General features: G+C 40.2%; 1 pseudogene; it reads right to left on the reverse strand.

Moving 5' to 3' along the window:
* Positions 1 to 613, reverse strand: part of LOC146588759 (uncharacterized) — a 2,084-nt pseudogene extending 1,471 nt beyond the window's left edge.
* Between the last annotated feature and the right edge of the window lie 9,634 nt (positions 614 to 10,247).

The following is a 10,247-nucleotide window of genomic DNA, read 5'->3' on the forward strand; positions in this document are numbered from 1 at the left end:
AACCAAAAAAAGAAAAAAATATTTTATTGATTTAAATGTGATCAGGACAATATTGTTTATCTATTTTGATATTGCATTTATTTTAAAATATGTTGTTGACTGTTCTTCTGATCATTTGATTTCTCATTATTTTTTTCGCACTGCAATCTGACAACATGAACCTGCACAGTAGCAATTTGGAAAGTATGTTAATACCACTAAAAATTGTGTATGGGTCAGCTGAGACTTTACACATCAGAGGTAGGGTGTGAATGCTTATGCTGTTTGTTGTCTGCAGCTCCTGACTGGTCGGGACTCTGTCCTTTCTTGCCCCCTGCCAAGACCATGTCTCATTTCTGGCCAGCCCATAAGAGTTCCAGGTTCGCGAGATCCCCGGCACACACTGGTAGCACACAGCCGTGCTTCCAGGTTTCATTTGACACCCAGCAACTGACTCGGGAAATGGCTCCACTTCTGCCTGGCTCCTGGGCTGCTCCCTCACCTGCCTGACAGCTCGGTGAGCAGGCAGCCAAAGTGACTTTTCAGGCCACACATCTTCCTGGCTGTGGATATTTGGTTCTTCCATAAAGAAACCTTTACATCTTTCATGACGAATTTTGTCACTCCACTCCATTTTGTATTTCTACTTGAGAATTTAATTTTTTTTATTTAGTTATCTGAAAGTAGTTATTTAGCTGCAGGACAGTAATTCAGGTAAGAAAGAATGAATGATGAAATTTTTCATCTGTGGCTCCAGCTTTAAGCTCAGGTTAAACTATTCTTGCTGTTTCTCGTTATTGCAATCAAATTATTAGTAAAAATATTAACTAGGGTAATTCAAAACAGTGTAAATGACTGATTAATACTGTAGGCATTATAAGATCCCAGTAACTCAAGCTAAAAACGAATATGATTTTTTTTCCCTGTGAGGTACACTGGAAAGGTATATGAACTAGTAATGAAATAGGGAGCATTTGGAAGGCGGTGAAGTTGGTAGAGAAAGTGTGATTCTGCTTTCACAAAACATTAGGGTAGGTACCTAATGAAGGTACCTAATTTCTGCTGGTGCCTATGACCAGAGGTGCTTTAGTGCTGGCAAGCTTCAGAAGCTGGATATGTAAGATCACACACAGTAGGTTGCCCTCAGGTTTCACAAACAGGGATTCCTTTGTATTTCTGGCCTGGTAAGTTATTTGATAGCTATATAGATCCTACTATATAGATCCAACAGCAGCTGCTGTTTTTCTCTTTAAAATATAGCTGGAGAAGGAATCAGCAGTGGCACATGTTTTCTGCAGTAGCTTAGTCTCTCTGTCAGAAAATCCACAGAAATGCAGGCAAATTCCTCAGCTAGAGGTGTTCAACATGCACTTTCCATTGCCTCACGAAGTCCTTTCTTCTAAGCTACAGTCTATTGCAAGGTAGAAGCATTCTTCGGATTTTCTGTTGAAATTACTCCAATGTACATGAAATAATTTATAGTTCATTACAACAGGTTAGCAAGTCGACAGGTTGGCCTAAAATGTGAGGTTTTTGCTTACGTCTCCAGTCCTTATCTAAGCTCTGTTCACCTTGTAAAGCATCCACCCCGAAGCAGCCTATAGCCGCGTTACTATGGTAGGAGGCAGAGGCTGTAACTATAAATCCTAACTAGAAAGGACGTAATTAAGACCGTTGCAGAGCCAGAAGTCAAAATATCCTGTTGAGCTAAGCAGTCCCTACCGTAGCGACTTGCCTACTAGATGTTGCAAATGCTGCTGGGAAACGCTGAATTCTGACCCTGCTGTTGTGTGGTTTCTGTTTCAGAAGGTGCACTCTTGAAATACAGGAGTTGCAACAGTGAATGATAAGCACTGAAGTCTCCTCCTAGATCTTGGCTTTGGTGGCTTAATCTTTAGTGTTTCCCCAAGCTAGATCTGGTTCCTATGGGGGAAAGACAGAGGAGGTGGCATTCCAGGACAGTATTGCTCTCATATTTGCTTTTTGAATAGGCTTTTGTCATTAGTGCTGTCACATGCCTGGAAATTCACTTAAAGAAGACATTTGAAGGAGAACCTCTTTCCACACACTCAAACACACACAAGTAAAGTTTTTTTGATGACGCTTTCAGATAAACAGCTATAGCAAAGCCTAGCTTCATTTTATCTCCATAGCTAGCTCCAGGAAATCAGTGCTTCTGCCTGCAGCCCAAACAACTCACTTTGCTGCCAAGTGCCATCTCAAAAAGAGGAACAATATAAACTAATTTCATACCTATTCAGTTCAATAATAGGCATTGTTCTAACTATACCTCCAGTGATAAGAGACAGAACAGCTTGTTTTCTATTGCTAAGCAACTGTTAAAACAGTGTGCAGAATTCAGCCAGCTCTAATGGGCTGATAGGAATCAGCTTCTGAAGTTCTTGTTTGCATTCTGAAGTCAACAATAATTGTAGTTCTCTATTAACATTCATTTTAAGATGGTTTATGGCTACACCAGATTCAATCAGGATCTGTCTTAATGGTATTCTGAATGGTCTGCACTCCCTTAAAGAAATATTTAGCCGATAATTTAGCCACATTACTTGGCTTTAATCCACTTGTTTTGATATAATGACGAAGTGGTGTAAAAGGTAATATGGGAAAAATAGGGTAATATGAAAAACTCCTTACAAGTGAAAGCTGATAGTATGCATAGTACCAAGTTGCAGGCAGAGAGTTTGAAGTATTTAGTTAGGGTACCACAAATCACAATATATTATTTTTGTCTGAGATGCAAAGACATCTGCAAAACCTTCTACATTTTGAAAACTGGAATCCAGAGAAGACTAGTGAAAGGCTAAGTGCATTAACCCCTGGGAATTTTTCCAGCCATAATTTATGAGTTCCTTTTAGTCATTTGCATGCATCCTTCAGGAGGAGGGACTTTCTGGTCTGGATCATGCCTTGAAGAGATAAGGAATGGGCAAATGTATAAATGCAAAATACAAAATGTTGCAGAAGGGCATGCTGCATTCATAAACAATTCCTTGTAGCTGTGGAGTGATTCCTGTAGCCTAAAAGGAGACCACATTACAGTGACAGGATGATATCTCTTCCGAAGCTCCTGTTAGTAGAGCTGGTCACATAAGCAGAGGAACTGAAGGCTTACTGCTGCTGGACTTCGGATTCTGTGCTTGTATCCAGTGCTGCTTTCACAGGTGTGTAAACACCTGATTAATGCCTATGCACATATGGAATCCTATCACATCCAGTAGAACCACTACAGTTCCCTGTTAAGTGAATGCTTAAATGCTCTGTTGGCACAGGCTGAGAAAATCAGCACCTTGTCAGGTGGAGCCCATGCAGGTGAAACTATACCTCACATCCTGACTTACAAAATGCAACAGCAGAAGAGTAAATGTTTCAGGTAAGGACTTCAGCCTGCTGCCTAGCATAACACACAGCAATTTCTAAACGCAGGAGTAAAAAGTTGAGCTCTTCCCTCCACGCAGCTTACAGCAATGTCTGAATCACCCCAGAACATGGAAAAACTGCAGGCAGGGCAGACACCAACTGACCTTTCATCTTACAGCCCCTCCCCTACAGGATACAGCCCCCTCTTCTCCGCTCAGGATAGAAACCCAGAAAACACCTTAAAGCTGTTACTGAAAGCAGTGCTCTTACTTGTTTGCATGAGACAAATGTGTCTGAAAAATTAGATCGTTTTCTGCACAAGCTTTACAGGACCAGCCACCTTCCTTGCTGGTACTGGTAACACTGCCTGCTTGTGGAATCATTAAAAGGATGTTTGCACCCTCTAGTGTATAAGAATTCACAAGAAATCGGGTTCTTGATCTGAATGAGTATGTTTAATATTAAACCACAATAAAATCTCCTTGTTACAATGTTAACATCTTCAGGAGAAAGGAGTGTAGATGCTAAGTTCATGCTGGCTGTAATACCTTGCACTCCTGTATTCAAGAATTGTAGAACTTGAAAACAGGTTCTACCGAGTTGGAACAACACTGGAACAACATATCAGGAATTTAGAGAAAGAAATACTATTGTATTGAAGACAGACAATTCAAATCTAATCTTCCCTGAAATTCAGGAATCTGCAGTGTAGGTTCAGCCCATTAGTTAAGGAAATTTTTAACTGCATTTCACTGAAGTCTAGGGATCTCTGGATGTAGGACTTCGCTCCAATTAACAGGAAAAGAAAAGGTATGTGCTTTACTGTCCTCCAAGAACACTGCCCAGAGTGCCAAAGACATTCAACTTTTGATGGTGGCCCACATCCCATTTATTTAGAGTTATGTCCTAAAATACCTTTGGAAAACTTCTTAACAGACATAGATCACTTCCTTATCCTTCAGATGTGGCTTTATTTATGCCAAGTTCTGCACACGATGGTGTGCAGATAAGGAAGAATCATTCACTGGTTCAACTAATTGGGCTTCCTTTGCTGGGACCCGAAAGAGCAGTTCAGGTCCCTGGGTTCAGTGTAAGTCTCTGGAACCTCAATAAAATCCAGGTGCTGCCTCTTGACTGTGAATGCAGGAAGAGAACAGCTTATAGGCACAGTTGTAGGTGGATCTTGCACTGATTTCTGAGAGTTGAAATGTATGATTCAAATACTGATAGTAATTCTGTTCACTCTGACTCTCTTCAAATTTAAAATGTACTCTGCATCTGAACCCTTCCAAGGCGAATGGCAGTGAAAGCAAAGTCACACTCACAAGTGGTGCACATACAAAGTAAGACTTTGTAGAGGGTTATCAGAAAACCCCACTGCTCTTTAATTCATAACACGCACATAAAAAAAAGCTCAATATGAGAAGTCTAGATGCACCCAGTACAATGTTCCACTATTCCCTTGCATGGGTTTCTTCACTCCAGCTGAGTATTTCAGAGTCAAGTTCAGATCTAAGATGGGTCAATATCTGATTGGGGTGTTTACTGTTTGTTGTTTCCACCATTATTAGCTCCATTTGTCCTCTCTGCCTTTGGTAGCTTCTGCAGAGACACCGTCTTGTGCTCTATTCCCTAAGCAGGTTAATCTCTTCCCATGTCCTAGTGAAGTCTTCCTGTGAGTCCTTTCAAAACTCTTCCTTTGCCATCTGATTTCTCTTTCTCTGCTTAATCTCTTTTCCTTCCTTTATCGATATGTTGCAAAAATCCCTGTTCAAAATGGCTTCCAACCTCATGAAACCTCTTCAAGTGTGTTTTTCTATACAAAGTGCAGCCTGGGACTATTGTAGATCTATGAAATGAGTACGTCATCACAAATAGAGCATCCATCACAATACCTGACATAATACTGCCACAGTACCAACAATTATATGTATATAATTGCTACTTTTGTGGCAACATTAATAGGAAAGAGCATCCTTTTACCCACTACTAGGGTTGCAGTGATGTACCTTGGAGGGGCAGCACGAGGAAAACTCTGCTGCTCTCTGGAGATGTCACTGACTCTGCAGATTGCCTGCTTTGCTCTTATAGGTCAGGTCTTAGAAGCCCCTGGGTATCTCCAAATACACTGTGCACATATAGTTCAAGGTAATAGCAGAGAAAATGAGATCCCAGCAGAGAATGTGATAAAGTGTGCAGGTACAAGGAAGTGCAGGGGATTGGGTGCTTGCAGTGAGGATGCAGAAGGAATTATCTTCTGTGGGCTTGGATCTATAGATGGAGAGAGGCTTTTATCTGCCTTTTTGTTTTGACAGAAGAATTTGCTGTGCTAGTTGAAATGGCTTTGAACTCTGAGCATGTACTAAAGAGGTCCTAGAGCTTTTGAAAAGCTTTTTAAAAAAAAATCAGAACTGAAAACAGTAATATAAGGCAAAATGACTCATCAAATACTTTTAAATCTTTGGTTAATTTTTAAATTAAAATTCCAACTCCCTCCAGTGATATCTGGAATGTAACATGGTCTAGTATGTGCTTTTTGGCTGACTGTCAGCAATAGCTTTCATGGACAGACTCTGATCTGACCAAATTACATATACATGTTCTCATGATTTTCCCTGCCTCTATTGAAAACAGGATTTAACCATATCCCCTGAAGTGTCTGCAACCCAACCACTGCAGCATGGGCAAGTGCCTGAGAACCAGAAAAATGATACTGGCAAGGCGGAAAGTGGTCTGCTTTTATTATCCAAGCAGAATTAAATGAAAAAAGCATTATGCAGCAAACTGCATAAATGATGAAAATTAGATTTTCTTTACTTTCATAAGCTAAGTAGTTTCTAATAAAAAACATATTCTAAAACATGACTTTCAGCCAATAGTATTTACCATATTAAAAACAGGCTGATTTTATTTACTGTATAATGCTTAATTGCCCCTCCAAGCCACTTTATTCTGTAATTTTAAATGAATTCTTTGGGTTTTTTTCTAAACAAGAAAAGTGCCTTTTTGACACAATAGCCTCTAATAACTCACATGGAAGATACTGGCAGAAGCTGCAATGACTTTTTGTCAGGTATTCTTTTCTTCCAGAAGAATGGAGTCATCATGATATTACTGCAACGTTCTTTCTATCATTTGTGTAATAGAATCAGAGTAAATAATACCATATAATACACGAAAAGCACAAGCACAATGCTGGTAAGTGTCCCAAAAGGGTTACATCTCAAGGCTCAATAGTACTACTATGATATAAGCTACATGAACTACTGAGAAATGTTATAAAAATGAGAATATGTTAAAAATATTATAGCAACCAGAAAATTATACTGTTATGTGCAGGTGCCAGTTTAAAAGCAAGCACCCACCCATATTTGGAAAACTGAATTGACTGATATACTTTAGAAGCTGCTATTTGCAAGCTGCTTTTTTAAAATTAAAAAGTCACATTTTTCCATATAAGTTAGTTTCTTTTCTGAGCCTTTTTTCCCCCACTTTCATAACTACATATCCAAGATGGATTTTTGTTAGACAAATTTTCAGTTGGAAAACTACCAAAGTTTATAAACTCTTCATTGTAATTAAAAAAGTGTAGACATATTTCTCCTTTGTAAGGACAGATGGAAAAATGCTATCTATTTCCTCTTCAGATTTCATGCTAGTGTTAATACCAGTTCTCTAATCCTCCCAGTGGCCCATGAATATAGGACTGCTGTTCCTGGTTATAGGCCATAGAAATAGTGACCTTCCTGATGTGGTTCAGATGCAGCTGAACTTGGTGATGGTGAAGTCACCACTCTCACAGATTGTTTGAAATGATTTGGAGGGATTTTAATTTACAGGAGATATTGCCATGGGCATTAAGCAGGCAGGAGCAGGAGACTCCTTCAAGTCTCAAGAAATGGCCAAAGCGAGCTCTTGAATTTTTTCTCCCAAACAGAGTTGTGATGTTTTAGTAAGAGAATATGGAGAAATGTGCTATTGGTACAGCACATGTCTGAGGGACAAAAAGCTTTCATTTTCAGGGCTCCTAAACTAGAATAGCCTCAGGACTTGAAATTAGCCATCAAAAAGCAAGGTGGATGGGAAACAAAAAGAATCATGCTATAAAAAGAAATCTGGTATAAGCAAGAGATATGTTAGCAATGTAGCTGGGGAAGCTTTCTCCTAGAAAAAAGCTGCCAGTCAGACTTGTCATTTTTCACAGGGGAATGTCAATATAAAATGTAGGTAAAGAAGAGTGATATGCTGTTCTCAAGGGGATACAGCAGGAAGCAACTGAAGGAGAGGACAATATGCTATTTTCCTACACTCAATAGTGAAAATAACTCAAGAATTCAGAGGTGAATCAAAAGGCTACTTAAAAACACTTTAAAAACTCAACTCAGTGTTAGGTAGAAGTTCTTCTTAAACTTGTTCTTCACAGCTGTTGCCATTCTGCTTATGGCCATGTGATATGGCTTGCAACGAAATATATTGGGTATGTTGAAGTCTGATATAAACTGAAATGAGATTTTTCCTTCTGGGATCTCAAAGATTGCCATACATCTCTGGATTTCCAATTATGCCCAATCGTGTTTCCATAAGAAAGTTGTAGTGAGTTACTTCTGCTCCTTAAAATACTGTACTTTGCAAATTTAAAATTACAGATGAGACAGGTCTCTGCATTTATATTATAGTCACAACTGCCTGAAATTATTTCAAGGTTTTGTTTTATTTCTTCCTTTAAGGAAAGCTAGCTGTATTCTATTGTAATATACTGGGTTGGTGAGGTACTGTATTTCACTTAATACCTCATTCTTCCCCCTTTTGAATGTCTAATGTGATATTTTATATGAATTTTATGGTATTTGTACATTGGCAGACTTTTTTTTCTCCTTCAAGTAAGCTGAAGGGTTTTAGCTTTTGCAAAGACATTAATATTCGGTCCTATTTCCCAGCAGCCTCACATGGCTATTATTCCAAGAGGCATCACCTTAAAGTCTTGGAGAGAAAGCATTACAGCCAATGCAGTTTGGCAAGTCAGTGTAATATTCACTGCATTACCTTGACATGGTTTAATGGCATGAGCAGCATGCACTCTGTGTTAGAGAAAATTACCTGTTGACCCTCGCTGTAGCTTAATGCCTGTTCTTAACTGGATAGCTATGAAATGGTTTGGAAAATCTTATATGAACTCTGCTCTCCTCCTGCTCTGTCCCACAGGGAACTCATTTCCTATCAGTTTGTCCATAAAAAAAGCCCAGCTTCGGCATTTTCATTTGATAAAATATTATTTCATACACACAACATAGTTGCCAGTGAGCCTTCTTCCTGGCCTACCTTCCTAATGAAAAGATAAACCAAAAATGAGAGTTAACACAGAAAGAAAGAAATAGAGGGAAATGCAAAAGGATGGGGTTTTTTTAGCCTGATGGAAAACGAAGATACTGTAGCACTCCCATTGCAAGAAGTAGTCTTAGACCACTCAGGGGAAATTCTTTCTTACCTTGGGAAAAAGACTAGCACAGCAAACACACAGGTGATCTTTATACCTGTGTAATGTGAGAGAACTGAACTTTACCCCTCTGGATGAATAAATAGATTAATTGTGAGTGACAGGTGGAAAATGAATTTTGTGTTCTTGAAAGACACTGGATGATACCAAAATCCTCTGCTGATTCACAGAACAGGCAGGTGCTCTTCCAAGCACTTCACCTCTGACCAAGGGACCAAATCTGCGAGCAGTGTTGTCAGTGTGCAGGGCCATAGACCAATTTCATCCTTGGCTTGTCTGCTCAGGCTGCCCCACTGCTGGCTCCCAAAGTGTGCACAGCTTCAGAGATACAACCACCAAGCCTGCTGCACTAAGAGCTGCTTCTGGCTTACTTCAGTGTGATTTAAGAGGATCTTTGGCAGGGGAGGTCTTTGGAGCCTCACATGCTCAACATACAACTCATTCCTTTGCACTTTGTCTCCTGTCAAGGTGACCCAGCATCCAGGCATTCGCGTCGTGGCTCCAACAGCCGCCTTCTGCTGTGGCACTCACTGGCACACCACCTCCGGCGCCGGAGGTGCTGCCGTGGGATGCCGTCTCACAGGAACATGCTGTCAGGCGCTGCTCCCCTTGCCAAGTGCCTCCTGCAGCAGATCTTACCCCCTGCTATGACCCGGTGAGGTCAGAAGCAGGACCACATCTCAGTCCAAGGCAGCTGTGTCTGTCGCGTGGCTGGATGTCTCTAGTCTTGGGCCTAAGGCTTCTCAGAGCTTGAAAGGTGTGAGCTGAGGCTGCAGACACAATAACGGTTAGCATGCGACTCATGTACGGGGATGCTATTTTTGCAGTATGTTGCACTCATTAAGCAGGAGTGTCAGTGCCTGAAGTAGATGGAAAACAGTGAAGAGTCAGGTCCTCAGTCTCTCTCTTTGATGTCTTAGGTAGCATGAAAAGCAGCTTGTGCCACTGTTCTGGTACAGTGACATTAAAAATATAAAAATAAGAGAGAGAAACCATCTGCTGTAAAGAAGATCCCTGTAATTTGGCTGGGATCCTGATCCACAAAGCTACTTTTCTGCTTTCTCCCATTAGCTCCAACTGCAATATGTGCAGTACCAGATTACTCATCAGGCCAGAATATTAACATTTACATTATTATTTTGGGGCCCTTAAAACGAAGAGCTCTAATAGAAAAATCTCTTCAATCCTTTCATATGCAATCCTACCATTTTGAACTGACAAAAAATAATGCAATGAACCTTCAGTGATATTGCACCATACAAAAAGGTTATTAAAAATGCATTTGAAGGACTAGCTTTGTCAATACTAATGCGCTGAAGAAACGAGGGTTGCCCAGCTCAGGCAGTGATGCACAGACTTACTGAGGCAGTGATTACTGCAATAATAGATTTTGATCGCT

This window comes from Rhea americana, unplaced genomic scaffold (assembly GCF_003343005.1).
Source record: "Rhea americana isolate MKP2758 unplaced genomic scaffold, rheAme1 scaffold_5, whole genome shotgun sequence".
Classification (NCBI taxonomy): Eukaryota; Metazoa; Chordata; class Aves; order Rheiformes; family Rheidae; genus Rhea; species Rhea americana.